Source organism: Portunus trituberculatus, chromosome 47 (genome assembly GCF_017591435.1).
Source record: "Portunus trituberculatus isolate SZX2019 chromosome 47, ASM1759143v1, whole genome shotgun sequence".
Lineage (NCBI taxonomy): Eukaryota > Metazoa > Arthropoda > Malacostraca > Decapoda > Portunidae > Portunus > Portunus trituberculatus.
Window position 1 is genome coordinate 28,916,112 of NC_059301.1, and position 20,000 is coordinate 28,936,111.

At 40.4% G+C, this 20,000-nt stretch overlaps 1 pseudogene; it reads left to right on the top strand.

Annotated features, from left to right (window-relative positions):
* Positions 1-20,000, top strand: part of LOC123498180 — a 218,945-nt pseudogene that overhangs the window by 48,118 nt on the left and 150,827 nt on the right.

A 20,000-nucleotide genomic window follows, 5' to 3' on the forward strand; every position in this document is an offset into this window, starting at 1 on the left:
TAGTAGTAGTAGTAGAGCTATAATTAAGTTTCAACCACAATCCCCCTTACATAAACGCAAGAGGAATTAAGGTAAAAAAAAAAAAATGTTTGGCCATAAAACTCAAGGATTAATTCCCGAAGCACTCTCGTAAAGTGGAGCAGTGTGGCCACGTGCACAGCGCCACACCAGCGGGGCCCTAACACATTCAAATAAAGAAGTCTGGGACGAGGGGAAAGTGGGCGAGAAAATCCTACGAATGCATCACAAGAGGGTTTCTTATCTCTTGCGGCTGTTGATAGTGTGGGCTGTGGAGGACGTGCTAACACACCACCCTCTTTCTTTGTAGGGAACTGATGGGAGGTGTGGGTAATGGATGGACGCTAGGCTGAGGTCTGGGAGAGGAGAGAGTGGAAAAGGGGAAGAGGAGATGTAGTCCTGACGTAATTAATATACAATAAGACAAGGTTTAGGGATAGGATGACATGGAAGGGATAAAAGAAAATATTTGTAGAGAGAAGAGCTTTGGGCTTGTAGTGTGAGAATACAGGCTTTCTTTGTGGATGCTGGAGGTGGACGGGATGGTCAATCTTTATACTTTAGTTACCATTTACAAAAGCTTTATAACAAATAGAAACGTCATCAGGCCTGTGTGTTATACTAAGCAGGTAGGCATTGAGACTATAAAGGTACATTTCGTACATGGTGGAGGTAGACGGGTGAGTAAGGCTCTATACCTTAGCTACAACTTGTGTTGCATGACCTGCTTCACAGCCAGTCTATATCAGCAGTTCATGTCACGTAACAAGTTTTCATGGTGCTTTCTCTGAACCAAGGTAATATGTGCTGTGCAGTGAGGTGAGAACCATTCCACTCTAATCTAGAGATGAATTCAAGTACAGTCATACTGTACTTTAATACAAGAGTAACTTGACAGGCTCACTTTCACTGTGCCTCATTATTTCCAACAACCTCAACTCCTCTGCTTTGCCTGGAACCTATCAAATAACAGGTTATGTAAGGAGATTTTCCCAGAACAGGAGACTTTTTAATATTCTTATGACTTAGCACTAAAAAAAAAAAAACGCTTAGGACACCGAGAAAGAATGTAAATTCTTTTTGATCGTTACTACTCACATTTCACATATATCCATACACGTAATCCTTCATATTCAGTATGGTTCCAAAAGGTGACAAAAGCTTTCCCCCTAACTTCCTCCATTCATCTCTGTCGGCTGTATGTCCCATTTTGAGACCTAAAACAAAACGTAAAGGGGTAGTGTCCGGACTGGAAGGCGGGATCCGATATGGGAGGTGGCGGGGGGATAAAGGTACTGCTCGACCCTTCGTCTAGCCGTCTCATTCCCTCCGCCCTGAAGTGAGGGAGCCAAAGTTATAATGAAAACGGTGGTGCGTTTGTGGCAGGATAGCAGGTGGTACTGAGTGTGGTCGGGATAAACACTTCATGGGGGAGAGGTGGAGGGTTGGAAGGAGGACCACAGTACACATCACTCCACTCCATAACACCACACACACACACACACAGAGAGAGAGAGAGAGAGAGAGAGAGAGAGAGAGAGAGAGAGAGAGAGAGAGAGAGAGAGAGAGAGAGAGAGAGAGAGAGAGAGAGAGAGAGAGAGAGAGAGAGAGAGAGAGAGAGAGAGAGAGAGAGAGAGAGAGAGAGAGAGAGAGAGAGAGATAAGTATGTCTGCACACTTAAAGCTTACCTGCTGGTGGTGATGGTGGTGGTGGTGCTATAAAAAAGAGAGAGAGAGAGAGAGAGAGAGAGAGAGAGAGAGAGAGAGAGAGAGAGAGAGAGAGAGAGAGAGAGAGAGAGAGAGAGAGAGAGAGAGAGAGAGAGAGAGAGAGAGAGAGAGAGGGGAGGGGACGGGGGAAGGAAGCTCTCTCTATGGTAGCACGGAACTTCATACCCTGTAGGGTCATTAACAATCCTCCTCTGCTGGCGGCATTCCATCCACCTCATGAAATGAAGCAATGTTTGCCAATAGCGGACACAGGCAGGGGGATACACGGCACTGAATCGACATAAAGCCAGTGCAGCAAAGGATCAGCATAGAGGATTACCTGCGGCAGTCGACCACCTGTGTCAAGGGGCGAGGCATCAGACAGGAACACCCAACACATCTGCATCCAAAGCAAGGTTAGGCAGATGTGAAGAGGAACATCACGCTTGTTTGTAGATGCAAAGTTCCGGAATTACGAGGTGAAGAGGGCATGTAGTACATTGACTCCCTCCAGCCTGGGGTTTCGAGGACCAGCCTTCCTTTTATGTCTCTGTCATGTAACTGGGAGCGTACTCATCGGGAGAAGAGGAAATACTACCAGTATTCCTTAGCCTTGTGAGTGTACAATGAGTGGACATTAAGTAAGCCGTCATACACGAGTACGGAAATGTGCACGTGGAAAGATTTACGAGCCAAGATTTTGAAAGTATGTTCTGTAAAGTCGTAAGACCAGCACCGCCTCCTATTCCAATAAGTGATTAGGAGGTGCTTTGAAAATATCCTATTTCCATCTGCGTCACTATTACTACTACAAATATGTGTGAGATACATAAACAGAATGAAGATGATTGATCCATGAATTTTCAAAACACACACACACACACACACACACACACACACACACACACACACACACACACACACACACACACACACACACTAATCACAGAAGCAGGGGGAATGGATTAGCCAGATGACAAACCTGCCTGTTGGTCACCACAAGACGACCACTATAATATTTTTGCCGTCATCAGAACACATTTTCCTCATTCTCTTTGTGCTTGTGAGATCAAACAGAAAATTGGACTTTCAGGGTAATTTGTAGAGCTTCCGTCTTTTTCTTTGAGGCTGCAGCCAGGAGGGAAGGTCTCGTGGTCTGGATGCATTGTTGCGTCCCAGACTCAGAGTATCTCGATGGAGTCTCTGGGAATAGAAAATATTGGGAGCTTCGACTTTTTTCCTCGTAGATTTTTGTGGAAGGTCGTCTTTTTATCCATTCTCCGGTGTGCAGTATCTTTTTTCTTCTTCTTCCAGTGGCTTCGTTACCTCGCCTTAGTAAAAAACAGTTTACGATTCGTGTATCTGTCTTAAGATAATGTTTTTAGATGTCTTTTACTGTTACGATATTACCACAGATAATTTCACTAAAGCCAACATGTCTGTCTGGTGGTATGTTTCTTCTTCCTTTCCATCCCTTTGTGCATGCAGACGAGTATATTGGCGGAAAACACGATCGACAAGCAAAGGAAGACGTGTATCTTATATGCTACGAAGGAGTAAATGTTTTCGATACCTTACAAATCCTGCGATCAATGAATAATTATCTTCCTCGCTTCCTCCTTACCCTTTCTGTATTCTCCTGCCATGCTCACGATCTTGTAACTCACGTGGGTGTAAAATGTGAATAAGTCTGGTAGTTACTGTCGGCTTATATATTCTATTTTTATTTCCCGACAGAAAATAAAACACTAGTTACATCTGTTTTCTGATTTTATGTTACGGCCTGACCATTGGGAATATGGATTTTTTGTTTAGATTCGATCCATAACTCATCTATCTATCTATCTAGTATCGGTCTATTTTTCTTTCTAATACCTATTTATTGATATCTATCCATTTATCAATATGTCTAGCTATCTACCTATCCATCTATGTATCTATATATCCGCTAGTCTGATTATCTGCCTGCCTACCTGCTTGTTTGCCTGTCTTTCTATCCATCTATCTATCTCATCTCACTTCAGGATACTTATTATAGTCTCTCTCTCTCTCTCTCTCTCTCTCTCTGAACTTTGTCATATCTCACACTCTTTCTTCCTACAGCCACGCGGCTTCTGACTGGGGAAGGCATCGGACCCCTGGAGTTCACGGAGCCTCGCTACTGTGCCCTCATGCAGGAGGACGCAGCGCTGGGAGCCCCAGTGGTCACGGTGTTGGCTGTGCATCGTCGAGGTGAGTAGTAAACCTTCCTTTGTTTGCCTGGTGGCTGTTTGCTTATCTGTCTGCCTATCATTTTCAATCAGTCTACCTGTTTATTTGTGTACCTATCTACTATCTACCTACATACTTATCTATCTAGTTGTCTACCTGTCTGTATATGTATCAATCCATGAATCTACCGTCTATCCATCTATCTATCTATCTATCTATTTATCTATCTATATACTTATCTATCTATTTATTTATCTCTCTCTCTATCTATCTAACACAGCTATATTTTTCTACCTATCATCTTTAATTATTTTGCTTTGTTCTTTTTTAATCATGAATGGAAATCTTCACTAATCCCTTCGCCAGACTCTCACAGTCTGACTTCCACCAGCGGTAATTGCATTCCTCGCATCCTTAGAGGAGACGCAGTAAGTCAACACAGGCGGACGGGAGTGACATCTGCCGCATTGCAAACACAAGAATCTTAATTCAAGCTTTCCGAATAGCCCAACACATTGAAAGTGCAAATTGTGGAAACGTAACGAGAGGAAACTTCCCACGCCTAAACTAAGGAGACGTATCCTCAAACGTTTCGTCGTGTAATTGCGAAAACTACTTTCAAAAGATTCCAGTGAATGCTACTAAGGGATTTCAAAGGTGTTTTCATGACTCTAGTGAAAGTTAAAGAATTATCCTGCATTGTCAGTAGGAAAAAAAAGAAAAGATTTTACCTTACAATCTCTGTGGCATTTAGATAAAGTCATGGTGAGAAATCACTGCTAACCATTACACTGCGCTCATGTTGATGGAGAAAATGGTTAATGGTTCATGTCTTTAATCTGTAAGTTGGTATTCCGTTCAGGTGTAGGATAATGGATGGGGAGATGATGAGAGATAATAGCACTTCTTAACCAGGAGCGATTTTCCAAAATGCCTGCAAAGTGCTAGGATGAGATGGAGGATTCCGCGTCGCTCAGACTTCATTACTAGTCTACAATTCTAAATTCATCTGGTACGTACGTACGTACCTCAGGTATATGATTCCGCTTTTGGTTAGCTGGAACATTCAAGATGATCATGCCCTTATCAACCACAAGCTGCAAACACTTCGTAGCCAAACTATGAACATGCTATTTATCTGCTCTGCATAACAAACTGGGGCAAATATATAATCAGAATAAAGCAGTAAGTTTTTGTGGATAATGGATATGGCACTCATATAGACTTGCTAGTGAAAGCTTTGTTATGTGTAAATCAAAACACTTAAGACATGAGTGAGAGTGACAAAAGGATCATGGTATAACAATACAGCGGAATAGCGTAAGAATAAAGAGTGAAAGTGAGAAGAGGTGTCTGGTAGAGGCAAGGAAGAAATATATTGAAGTGATTGAAGTGTATGGAAGAAGTGGAAAGAACACGAACTGTGAAAAAATGTTGTTAAAAAGTTAATTCTAGAAATGCAATGAAAAGAACAGGAATTGTGAGGAAAAACTTACAAGACGAACAATGCTGAAAAACTTTTCCTAAGTTTTAAAGAAACACCGAAAAACAATGTGAAAATACCAAAGCAGAAAATATATATTTTTTCTTTAAATCAAGAAACATGAAAAGAGCTTAGAGAGAGAATTCTGTGAACAGGAAGAAGGAATAACGAAAACGGAAAATAACTGACTGGAAGGGATTCCAGTTCAAGAGGAGCTGGTGACGTGTAAGGTGAGGGACGGAAAAATCAAAAGAAAGGAAAGGTGGAGAGGAACGTAAAATCTAGACATTAGAATAAAACTTATAGGTCAAGTTTACCCAGCGAAGCACAGGTCAGTGAAGCGCAGTCAAGCATGAAGCGGTGACAACGATGATCTGACTCCACTAATGCACGCTCATAGATTACACGAAGCCTAAACTTAAATGATGCGACAATGACAGCTCCGGACGTTTCACTCTGACAGGGCACAAACACCTACACGTATACACACACACACACACACACACACACACACACACACACACACACACACACACACACACACACACACACACACACACACGGACACACACTAATAAAGAGTAAGCCCATGGTTTGCCACGTAGGGAAAGCAGAAGGTCCGTTGTAATCAAACTTCAAAAGGCCTGGTGATTGTGAGATGTCAGAAGCCTGCAGGAAATCCTCCGAGTGGAGAGGAATTAATTCGTCCGTGAGAGAGAGAGAGAGAGAGAGAGAGAGAGAGAGAGAGAGAGAGAGAGAGAGAGAGAGAGAGAGAGAGAGAGAGAGAGAGAGAGAGAGAGAGAGAGAGAGAGAGAGAGAGAGAGAGAGAGAGAGAGAGAGAGAGAGAGAGAGAGAGAGAGAGAGAGAGAGAGAGAGAGAGAGAGATTTTACAGATTTTTAGCATAATTTTTCATACAAATGAAGAAACTTCTTCCATTCCAGACACTGATAACAGTGTGTGTGTGTGTGTGTGTGTGTGTGTGTGTGTGTGTGTGTGTGTGTGTGTGTGTGTGTGTGTGTGTGTGTGTGTGTGTGTGTGAGTTTGTGTGTGTTTGTGAGTGTGTGCGTGTGTGAGTGTGATGAGAATTAACCAAAAGGAATCTTTTTACCTTCTTTTTTCCTAACCTTTGTTTTTGCATGGATTTTAAAACAACATTCCTCTCTTCAAATGTCTGTCTATGGATATGTAAGCAAGATATCTTATTTGCTGATCCCAAGACATGTCACAGTTTTCCCAGTGAGGTAGTATGCCACCTCTCGTCCTCATTTCCTCACTTGCCTGGGTGGCATCGAATTCTTTCGAGTACGTTTCCGCTTTTGGAGTAAAGTGTTGATGTTCTGGTGGGGATAGGCAGAAGAGTAAAAGTCATGCCTCAAAGGACAGCCTTAAGTGTTGTACAGTGCTAGGCTGTGTGTGTGTGTGTATGTGTGTGTGTGTGTGTGTGTGTGTGTGTGTGTGTGTGTGTATGTGTGTGTGTGTGTGTGTGTGTGTGTGTTTGTCTGTTTGTGTGCAGGACAACAAAGCACCCTGGCTCATTATATTACTGATGTAAATAAATTCTTTCTGATCTCCAAAACGCCCGATTAGTCAGATTACCACTATTTCTGGGAATGCCACCTAGTGAAAAAGTTTGTGGGCTCAATCGTTTCAGACAGTGAATAACTTGAAGTATCCATCAAAACCTTCCCTCGACGGGTTTTCTTAGGGTCCGCATGTCTACTAGAACTATATATTTATTAAGGTAACGGTGGCTCGTTCATTTTCTTCCAAATTCATTGCTCTATTTTTTCTGCCTGTTGCCTGTCACAATAAATGAATATCTAATTTTGGCAAAACATCTCTCTAAGGTGAGAAGAATGGAGTAGCCTACAATAAGTTGAAGGCAGTTACAAAAGATAAGCTCATCGATAGCATCATGCCATCGCACGAGGAAGTTTAGCTTAAAACTGTTACTACGAAGCATGACATGTTGGCGAATGAGATAGCAGACCAAAAGACAATTTCTTAAATGGGCAGCAAAATAGATATAAAGATATCGGAACTCCAATCCTAAGGTGATTAGCCAAGACACTCATAACTGTAAATAGTAACGGTTTCTAGAAAACATCGATAGAAAGCAGCGGGAAGGTAATCTGGTTATCAAAGGTGTTCTGTATGAGCATGACGGTTTGGAAGGAGCAACATCAAACACTAAAAAGACTTCAAAGATTTAGAAAAAGATGAAAAGCATTACTGAGGAACGCGGGATCCTCAACTTGGTAACAACAACGGAAAGAAGGTGCATGGGTCACTGCGGCGGCGACAACTCCTTGACACCGTAGCCAGTAAGTACGAGAAAGATGTCAAGCTGGAAAGGCCAAAATACTCAGGACACCAGGCGACCCTTTTAGCAAGATTTATATAAAAAAATATGTTCACCTAAGTGTTGAAGCTGAATGGAAGCGGCTCAAGGACGCTAAAAAAGGTAGAGAAGGAGCTTTCAGAGGACGTTGGGTGCAACATTTATTTGAACATTCGTGAGCGACAGCTGTATAAAAGTGGTGAAGTGATTTTGTTGGCCTTGGCCGGTACTCTTCCTACATAAAATGAATAAATAAATAAATAAATAAATGGCGCTTGAAGAGTTTTTAGATGAGCCAAAGCAACATATGAATGTGGTGACCTTACACCAATGCATGTCTTATCTGTCAAGAAGGTAAAGTAATGAAGAAAAAAAAAATAAGAAAGATGTACGGAGAATAATAACTTGGGCCTCTAGAGAAATCTCCATTTGAAATGATAAAATTCTCTGGAATTAGGAACTGGAGAGTACAGTAAAACAACAGGCTAGACAAACGAGACGAAATTAGCACTTAGTTAAACAAGAAACACGTAGTGGGTCACTTCACACCTGATGAAGAGAATTAACCTAAGCTAGCGGGTCAAGAGGCGCAGCGAGAGGAAAAGAACCGGAAAATAGGTCAACCTATAAAAACGACCAACGTCCACGTAAACTCAACCATGAACATTGTCTTAAATTTTGATGGGCCAGAGATAGTCTATGATTGGTCAAATATATCCTGAAGGGTCATACTTATGAGTAATGTCAGATTGATCGAAGTTATATTCAAGTATCTTTTCTGGTAAAAAGAATATTAGATGAATAAGAAGCCATTCAAAATCTGCCGACAGCCTCAGGAGGAAGACACATATTCAATATAAATAAATAAATAAATATATATATATATATATATATATATATATATATATATATATATATATATATATATATATATATATATATATATAACATGTTTCCTTAGGTCAGGGAGAAGAACACACTAACAATTAATGGAGAACAAGTGCACAACAATGTAGATCATCAATAGGTATATGAAACTAATAAGAGAGCAATTCAATTGTGCCAATACTATCAGACAAGAAATGCACCATGAGAGCTTCTTAAATATGCAGAAAGAAAACAAAGGAGTTGATCTTGCAGACATTAGAGTGATGTTCACCATAATTACTAGAAAGTTGGAAATAGGATCTCTGGTAATGCAAAAAAAAAAAAAAAAAAAAAAAATATATATATATATATATATATATATATATATATATATATATATATATATATATATATATATATATATATATGTACAATACTAATATCAGGGTCACTAACTTTTCATAATAATTAGGAGTACAGAATATATATCATGGTGTCAAAATGTATAGATAGCAGCACAGATATATGTTAGGTACAAGTGGCAAAACATATACTGACATGATGGTTTCAGATTAGTTACTTTCGTTACACATATTGCTGAAATAGATTAAAAAAAGTTTTTATAATAGTAGTTGGACTTACTTTAGTAATTCACCAATGCTTATATAGGACCATCTGCAACTTATCGAGTATACTAGGAAATACCTATCTTCTTCAAGGAGATAATAGATAGTCCAGGATGGAGCATTTCCCTAGTTTTCAATCATGATTTTGTACTCAGCCATTTTTGTGGGAAGAAATCTAATTCTGAGTTGCCAATGAATAGATGTTATACAATTAAGCCACATTTTTGAGTAAGCAACATTTTATCCTTGTAAATATTAACATGAATACACCCATCAAGGCATCATTTGCCTTACAACGCTATATAACAATTCTTTAATACATCAAAATATCCTCTACTTCCTCATGGCCATTAAGAAACACCATCCAGAAATATAAAATTAATTTGATCCTTCCACGCTCATCTTGTTATAATTATCAGAATATTTTTCTTTAAATTTATTCTTAATATCATTTATTACACCACATAAAAAAATGTACTTATGACATGAATACCATTAGATTAGTGTCTTGGAATATGTATCAATGGTATGAAAACTAAATCAGAGAGGTATTGTGTACAAGAATTGTGTACATTGAAATATGATATACTCGTAGTTTGCTTGAATGAAATGAAGTCTGCTTTGCAAGGGTGCATCCATGTCTGTGTTTGTTATAAGAGCAGTAGTAAAAGTACAGTGGTAATGGTAACAAATTATTCATCTCAGTTTATTATGAACGTCGATACAAGCACAGGGGAACGAGTGTGGTTACAGTTAGTTTGTTTCAGGAGACGTGTTCGGTTCGTGTTACATCCTATAGAGTGGTTCTCCTTATTACACACTTAATTCCTTTGCGTCTACTCAAGATAAAACATTTGAAAATGCCATGACAAATATGAGACATTGGTAATTTTAATGCTAAAGCACGTGTTATCTCAACATTCCTGACTCTATAGATAAGCCTAATGACAGAGCTTATATTCCAGCAACCATGTGCGTGGATATCAAGTTGGTTTTGATTAACAATTTTGGAAAAACAAGAAGCTTGCGAACAAAATGACTTACATGATAGCTCGATATCAGAATAAGGTGTATATATGTTATTCAGTTACAGGATAAATCATGTCATAATCTAAAACAGGATTCTAATTTTCAACTTAACATTCCAATTCTGGACGATTTTATTAATGTTGATAAATTGTCTTCATAGATTAAGTCTTAAGAACATTCATTCTGATAAGGCACGTGGCCCTCGTGGGATATCACCGGGTGTTTTCAAATCGATTGTGACCTGGCTAGTAGCCCTTTCTACATTAATCAACAATGCATTGAGAGCAGTAAGTTATTCTGTCAATTGGTATAAAGCAAACTTGTTCACAGTATTGAAGATACTTGGAAACTACCGTGAAATTTCGGTGCTAAATAGTATTTTTATCTTTCATGTAAAAGATACACGGGCCAAAGTCAACAAAAATAACTATAAAAATGGTCCACTGGAGTGCCGGTTCCCATAATATCAAGCTGTCAAGATGTTGATAGATAAAGCTGAAGGAGTTTGATTACGCTAGAAGAAAGAACAGAAACACAGTTTCGGAGGACAATAGAAGGAAGCCCATCAGGTCCAGAAGCCCTCCGAGTCTAGCGAGGGCATGAAAATCGTCATTGCGAAGGCTTACGATAGGTAGCAAAAGTTAATCAGAGGGGAAGGAGAGGAAGAAACAAGCCTTGAATCATGCAAGGTAGAGTTTAAGCGAAGAATACAACTTTAGAAATAGATGAAATGGATGTGGTGTCATTAGTGCGAAACAAAGAAGGGAAAGATGAAAAAGCAAAGTTATTAGAGATGTTTTCGGCTAGGTGTTAGAAATCTCGAAGGGAGTTTATCCTCTCTATTAATAAAAGAGTTATTGGCTAGTTGGAAAACATACTCGGCATGATTTCTAGCTATCGATTTATCTAACTATCAGTGTGTGTGTGTGTGTGTGTGTGTGTGTGTGTGTGTGTGTGTGTGTGTGTGTGTGTGTGTGTGTGTGTGTGTGATTCACCTCGGTCGTCTGCTGGTCACCCAGCCAGTCTTCCCCATTACGGAGCGAGCTCAGAGCTCATAGACTGATCTTCGGGTAGTACTGAGACCATATAACACACTCCACACACCGGGAAAGCGAGGCCACAACCCCTCGAGTTACATCCCGTACCTATTTACTGCTAGGTGAACAGGGGCCACACATTAATAAGAGACTTGCCCATTTGCCTCGCCTCTTACCGCGATTCGAACCCGGCCCTCTCGATTGTGAGTCGAGCGTGCTAACCATCACACTACGCAGTGTGTGTGTGTGTGTGTGTGTGTGTGTGTGTGTGTGTGTGTGTGTGTGTGTGTGTGTGTGTGTGTGTGTGTAATTCACCTCGGTTGCCTGCTGGTCACTCAGCCAGTCTTCCCCATTACGGAGCGAGCTCAGAGCTCATAGACCGATCTTCGGGTAGGACTGAGACCACAACACACTCCACACACTGGGAAAACGAGGCCACAACGCCTCGAGTTACATCCCGTACCTATTTACTGCTAGATGAACAGGGGCCAAACATTAAGAGGCTTGCCCATTTGCCTCGCCGGTTACCGGGACTCGAACCCGGGCCCCTCGATTGTGGGTCGAGCGTGCTAACCACTACAATACGCGGTGTGTGTGTGTGTGTGTGTGTGTGTGTGTGTGTGTGTGTGTGTGTGTGTGTGTGTGTACACGAGCACACTTAGGTATTATGGATATATTAGCAAGCCCAGGTAATTAGTAACTGTGATGTTCTAATTTTCCGCCGTAACTGGTGTCTCGTCAACATCATCAAAAACAGGATATTGCGTCCATTAACAACTGAATTGCTATACAAGTACATGTATCTGTATTTACATTCACAACTCATCTCGTGCTATATTCGTCTGTAAAGATATTCCAAAAAAGAATAAAACACACCAACATATCTTTTTTTACATTAACGAGTCTCTTTGCAATAAGCTACAGTAATAGCATCTTATAGAAGATATTATAAAGATACAGCAAAAAGACAGATGGATGGATAGAAAATTAGATGAATCGTTGGAGAAAGAAACATGAATAATAAATTAGACAGACAAATAAAGAGGTACAAACAAATGAAAACTGACAAAAGAATGGACTCAAAATCCCATAGACATATAGTGGGAGATATATAAATACAAAGCCTGTGAACACGCAAATGATAATGATATGAACATTGTTGAGAGAGAGAGAGAGAGAGAGAGAGAGAGAGAGAGAGAGAGAGAGAGAGAGAGAGAGAGAGAGACTGTCCCCTTAGCCGCCTCCATCGTCGCCTCCTTCAGCCTTTCAGCACATTCTCCTCCCGTCCGCTCACCTCTGTCAATACCCTCAGTCAGTGGATGGCAGCAACAAGTGTCTGTGATATTGATCACCACAGCGCCGCTCTCACCCCGCCGCCACCAGAAGTGTGTGATGGAGGACTTCATTTAAACTGGAAGTCTCTCTCTCTCTCTCTCTCTCTCTCTCTCTCTCTCTCTCTCTCTCTCTCTCTGTTCGTATGCGTTCATGTATCTTTGTTAGTTATGAGCAGTACAATCCTGATTATTCTTGGACTCCCGTGAGAGTATGAAAGGATGCAGGTGGCATAGCGTAGCAATGAATAGAGATGAAGTCACTCTACCGAAGGCGACACTGCTCTCCTCTCTATGTAGGATACGAGAGAACTTCTTTAAAATTTATACTGTGACGATAATCAGGTTTTGTTATCTAACTTTTCTTACAATAAATGCGATTAATTTACTGGCTATGAGTGTGAAGGATGTGTGTATGAGAGTGTGATGCTTTGTCTAGAGCATTTCGTATAGGATTACTGGCATCGTAGATGGACATATAGAGGGACGATTGATTCACAGCACCTCAGGTCTTCACGTAATGAAACTTTAACCTAAACGAATAATAGAAACCCCCATGCACCTCCTGGATTTTATAACAAATTCTAATACCTTTTAATGATGAAGTGGGATTTATGAGAGGATTGGAAGCGCGGGTTGTGAAATTCAGAGGATAATTGGAGAGGAGAGGCGAGAGGCAGGATGGCCAAAGAAGCTTTCCACCTGTGAGTGCGTTGGGAATATCTGAGTCAGAGCCCTGTGCTGAGTACTCGTGGTGAGAAAGAGTGAACTGCGATACCATTGATCATTTGTTTGTGATACCTCTGGCTGTTGGTGTGTGTGTGTGTGTGTGTGTGTGTGTGTGTGTGTGTGTGTGTGTGTGTGTGTGTGTGTGTGTGTGTGTGTGTGTGTGTGTGTGTGTGTGTGTCTCTCTCTCTCTCTCTCTCTCTCTCTCTCTCTCTCTTTGCATACATATCTACATATACATACATATCTCCGAAGGCAAAAAGGCGAAGAAAAAAAAATCCTTGGAAAAAAAGAATAAAACACCGACTCTGATAATTGTACAACACTGCAAAGGTTAACATTTTTTTTTCCCCTGACATTCTGTCCACGCTCTTGTATCTTGGCTACATGGCTGGCGCATCAGTGCCACGCGTCCACCTTGAGCACCAGGCAGCCGTGTGATAAAAGGTACAAGTTTTGCATATAAATTGCTACCATATTTTTCACATGGCACTAAAATATGAATGGGGGAGGAGAACGCATTGTATTTATATCCGTACAACTCGAAGCGTGAAGTTCTCTTGCGTACATGTTCATTGCCGTCATTAAACTCAACATCTCTGCTGGATATTCGGGTATCAAAGGGATATGCTGGTTGAGTCTCATAAAATTGTTATGAATATTCTTACATCCAAAATTTTTGTTACTTCTGCGACCCGGAACAGAAAACTAACAATGCCTGAGGATTAGAGAAAAGGTTTCCCGAGAGAGACCCTCTGTCCCTGACTCTGGTCATGCCTACGTAAAGAGGAAAGCCTCGAAGTGTATCGCAGACGGTAAAGGAGGCGGTGTTCAGAGTATAGGACGGCACAATATGCACGACACCGCCTAAAAAGTATCCATCATTCACTGCCAAAGGCCGTATAAAGTGACGCTGCATTATCTTTATAGGAAACACCACAACGAAATGACGACGCTTTAAGCAAGATCTTTAAATTATGTTTATTAAAATCTATAAGATGCAAACTTGCATAATAAAATGAAGCACATCAATAAGGTGGTAATGAGGTGTCTAAGGCGGCTGGCGGGGAGGGTAAGTTACACGAGTCTTTTTCCGGAGTCAGGGGCTGAGGAGAAACGTGACCCATTATACGCCTCCCTTCTTCCACCGTGTTCACATAATGAGGTTGGACTTTTACGTTAGAGAGTTCACAAAAGAGTGAATATAATACACACACACACACACACACACACACACACACACACACACACACACAGCCCTGTTCACCTAGCAGTGAGTAGGTACAAATCAGGAGTTGTGACCTTGTTGTCCACACACACACACATATATATATATATATATATATATATATATATATATATATATATATATATATATATATATATATATATATATATATATATATATATATATATATATATATATATTTTTTTTTTTTTTTAATGGAAGGCGGTGGCGTAGTGGACAAGGTGCTGAGCATGTGTTCGGGCAGACGTCCACGCATAGGTTCGAATCCCACCGCATATAGCCTTGGTACTTTGTCATTTGTCGAGTGGTTTCAAGTTACCTACATGTCACCATGATACCCTAAAGGATCTAGGTGGTTACATCAAACATAAGCTAGGGTGGTGATATGGGCCCAAATATGGGTACCACTATAAATAAAATTGCCCGTGCTAATAATGGGTGGAAGCTTAACAGTGCTTCCAATACTCTTCAAGTTACCTACACACACACACACACACACACACACACACACACACACACATATATATATATATATATATATATATATATATATATATATATATATATATATATATATAAAGTATAATGCAGGAAATCACCGTGGAAATTTTCATTCTCCTGCTTTATTGTATTCCAACGTTTCGCCTTACATCAAAAGGCATCCTCAGGGATATAATAATTAATTGCAAATGTAAATATGACAATCTAAAACGACATTATGAAAACATTAAGTTTAAAAAACAAAGCAGAAAAGGTAAAAAACAAAAAAATAAGTCACAATACATAGTAAAAGAAAAAAAAAACAGAAATGCACAATACAAACAAGAAACAGGTACATAGAAAACCATGTACCTGTTATATGTACCTGTTTCTTGTTTGTATTGTGCATTCCTGTTTTTTTTTTTTTTTGACTATTGTGACTGAATTTTTTATTTTTTATCTTTTCTGCTTCGTTTTTTTTTTTAACTTAATGTTTTCTTCATATTGTCGTTTTAGATTGTCATATTTACATTTACAATTAATTATTATATTCCCTGAGGATGCCTTTTGCATGTAAGGCGAAACGTTGGAATACAATAAAGCAGGAGAATGAAAATTTCCACGATGATTTCCCTGCATTGTACTTTCTACATTTTCTGCTATCAACCTTGGTTATTTGTATATATATATATATATATATATATATATATATATATATATATATATATATATATATATATATATATATACACACACACACACACACACACACACACACACACACACACACACACACACACACACACACACACACACACACACAGTATTCTACTGTTCATACAATAGGAAAATTAACGTATGTCTATAAAAGATGTAAGTATAACATGTATCATGAAAAGTAAAGTACACAGTCATTTTTACAATACAGAACACACATAGCATCGTGTTCCTCATTTGTATCGCAGCTTAGGCACTTATTCTCACATGAATAATAGAACACACCAGGTTCTCGCCCGCTTCAAGATTAAACTGAATACAAAACATCAAATTTCCTAAGTTTCCCTTACTGTCACATTTTGTATTACATGTATATTTCAAGCAACACCTGTGGTTTCTTTCCACAATTTCTTTTCTCCCAATCCATAAGACACCTTTTTCCTTTTGGTGACCTGCCGCCCTCCTTTCACTACAGACAGTTACCTCTCCCTCCTCCTTCCATACCAATATATTTTCGGTCTCCTTACTTCCCCCTCCTTGATAGTAACCTGACTACCACTGTCCCCATCCCCCAGCACACCTCGTCTTTCCACTTCACTAAGGTTCAACGCTTTCTTTTCCTCTACTGGAAGTGCCCTCCTTTTTCCTCACCATTTGCAGGCACTCGATCTCTTGTCTCCCACTCTCGCTCCTTCCAGCTACTCATACAGCACTCCTCTTCTCCCCGCAGGCGAAGAAGTGCGGTACAGCATCACGGGCGGGAACAGAGACGGGCTCTTCACCATCGACCAGCGCTCCGGCGTCATCACTCTGGCTGCTGCCCTCGACTACGAGATCCACGACAAGGTGAGCATGATTACACAGGGACGCCTCGGTTGGTGTGAAGGTGTGTGAGTTAGTGCGCAGGAAGAGAAGGGAGTCGGGAGGCAAAGATGGACAAACGGAATAATTTTTTTTATACCAAGTGGGTTTTTCAAGGGAATTTATGAGCTAAAGGAGATACTTTTTGGGTACCTTCTATCTCAAAGCCCACTCGCTAGGAAACTGTTGCCTCGAGTGAGGAAGCCCAACCTACACTCGGACCGTGGTCAGGATTCGAACCCGTGCGGTTGGAGACCCCTCGGGCCCCAAAGCACGCATGGTTCCACTGTATTAAAGGTGAAGAAATCCTTGTTATCAGATTTGCAAGTTGGTTGTTATTCAATAACGGAATGTCAACAGATGTGATATTAGATACAGGAAGGACTGGTTATTCGGCCATACATTTTCTAATTGTGAGTTACCAGCATTGGCTATTTCATTGAAACGAATACAAATAATTCAGAAAAGACTCAATATCTGATACAAAACATGAACATAAGAATAACAATAAAATATTCCATTTCATCCAAGAGAGTCATTGGATGGACGTCACACAAACTAAAAAATAAGGAGCATAGGTGAACTATCATCACCTATCTTTGGGACTCCACAGACAGACAAAGCTATTAATGGAATGATTCTGTGTCAGGGAAAGGTCTTGTCATCCTAGAGGGTGGCCGGGAGGGGATGCTTTTAGAATACGAGTGTCGGCTTTGTAGCGGCTGGCTGGCCTGACCAACCCAATACACGGTGACGGAGGGACGAAAGTAATTTAAGGAACGGGAGAGATAACTGAGTGACCTTTCTTGTACTTCTGAGAGCCAGATGTGGTAAGTTCGAGAGAAAACTTGAAGCAAATGACTGCGGTTATCAAACGGTAAGGATGCACTGCAGAATACTTTACAGAAATTAGTACACCATGAACGCAATGCAGAGGTTGCTTCAGTGACGTCTCTCATTGCCTCTAAAAGTACTGCCCTCTTGGAGTCACGACTGACACTCTGAAATTGACTTTGTGTATCATAAAAATAAGACTGAAACAAAAAGCACATTACATTGGGTTGAAATATCTACAAACGCAAACATTTTTCATATAAAAGACAAAATACTGCAACACAGTTGCTGCAAAGAGGAAACAATAAGTGTGTGATACATGTGACAAAAGAAGAAGGCAATGGTAATGTGATAGTTGTGGTGCAATGGAAAGAAAGGTGTGATGGTTGTGGCTGTTGGGAGAGATATGAGTAAGGGTAATGGGCCAGTGGCCAAGGGAGGAGGTGAAGGTTGTGTTGTAATGGCTAGTAGCAGAGGAGGTTAAGGCGCAGTGGACAGAAAAGGTGATGAACGCGCCAAATGGGTAGCGGAGATAATGCTTGTTGCCCTGTGGCTGGTGGGCAAAGAAAGAGATGCCAGTTTTGAGTTGGTTTTGTGTTGAATTCAAAACTGGAATACACAGCGTGGCAGCGAGTGGGAAGGAAGCCTCGCAGCACATGAACAGCTCAGTGAGAGGGTGTGAAGGCTCTAGGGACTTTACCCAGACACACATGGCTCGACTTGCTGAATTCCTCCCGCCCCGTGACCCGAGGCGAGACTTTCTAACCTTTGAACTCACAGCGCTTTGTTACCAGAATGGCTATATCGAGGCTATTCTTATGGTCTTCTGCTGGTAGATTTAATCTTTTGTTTTTTTTTTAATTCGTTATTGTTGTTGAAGTTATTGTTGTTGCTCTTCTTGTATAGGGGACTCCGGTCAAGGGTAACAAAATTACAGTTAAAAATAAATAAAGATAATAAAAAAGCCAACTGAAGTGCCTATCATGATTCAGTTGTAAGCGTCTTGAAATCTCTCTCTCTTGGAAGAGTTCAAGTCATAGGAAGGCGGAAATACAGAAGGCAGTGAGTTCCAGAGTTTACCAGAAAAAGGCATGGATGATTGAGAATACTGGTTAACCTTTTTTAGAGAGATGGACAAAATAGGTCGCGCGAGGAGGAGTTAACAAGATTAGAAGAGCAGTTGGCATGAAAATGGTGGTAGAAGATAGCAAGAGGTGCAACGTTGCGGCGATGAGAAAGAGGCTGAAGACAGTTGTTAGAGAAGAGTTGATAAAACGAAAAGCTTTTGATTCCACCCTATTTAAAGAAGCAGCATGAGTTGAACTTTTTCTAGTTTTTGAGGGATTGAATAATACTAAATTGTTTTTATATCAAAGAATCAGAAAAGGAAGAAAAAATGCGTGAAGATAAGAAAGAAAAGAAAAATAATCAGCTTGAAATGCCGTCCCACAAAAGAAAAAAAAACCAGTCCAATAATTTAGTTTGTGGAGTGTTCTGATGATTATCAATACATATTTTACATTCACAGCGGGATATTCTTTTTAAAGTATGTTACGTGAGACACGACTTTGTAATCACCTGTCACGTTACAAGCAAGAAGGATTATACCATATATCTCCTGGCAGGTTATGAAGCAGACCATATAGTCGTGAAATATTATGGGACGAAATAACAGACGCAAACATTTACGTGAGTATTCACCGGCAAGTTTATCCCTTTCACCCTTTTCACTGGTAAACTTTGGAACTCTGCCTGTTTTTGTTTTTTCTCCTCTCCAACCACTTGAACTATTGCAAGAGAAGAGCATCAAGACAACAACAGAAATAAAGTGACCAGATCATTTGAAACTTCTTGCTTCTTTTGGAGGCAGGAGAGAGTCAAGTTTTCCTCGTGCTCCTTGACTATACTCCTTGCCACATCAGAAAAAAACTCACCTCTGTCGCTCAGCACAAGGACACTCGGCCGTCACAGCTAAAGGCAAAACTAGCAAGTCTTTCTGCCACACTCGTTCCTTTACAGTGGACGGTTTTCAGAGTGATCGCCTACTCAGATCCGTCGGGGAGGCGTCGCCACAATGTCTATCTAGCTGAGCTCAGCGCCTCGGTTGTGAGGTGCCGAGGCGTCAGTTGCGCCGCATCCCGTCACATAATCCACGATCCTTGGTAGGCCATCCGACCTGATCCGATTTGCAACTTCACGAGAAATCGCTTTAACCTTGGACCAACATATTACTTTTATGGCAAAGTTGACGGAGTATACTTGTCGTTTCACTATATTCTGATAGCGTTTGTTTTTCATTATATAAAAGTAAATAAATGAATAACAGCGAATTTTAGGTGAGACAGTTTATCGAAACTCCATGAAAGCAATACGATGGCAGAACGCACAATAGGAATTTAAGATGAAAAAGGCGAACCATACATTAATGAAAGCAGTAGTGGATCAATACGCCAAATATATAACAGATCCCTTACATTCAGTTG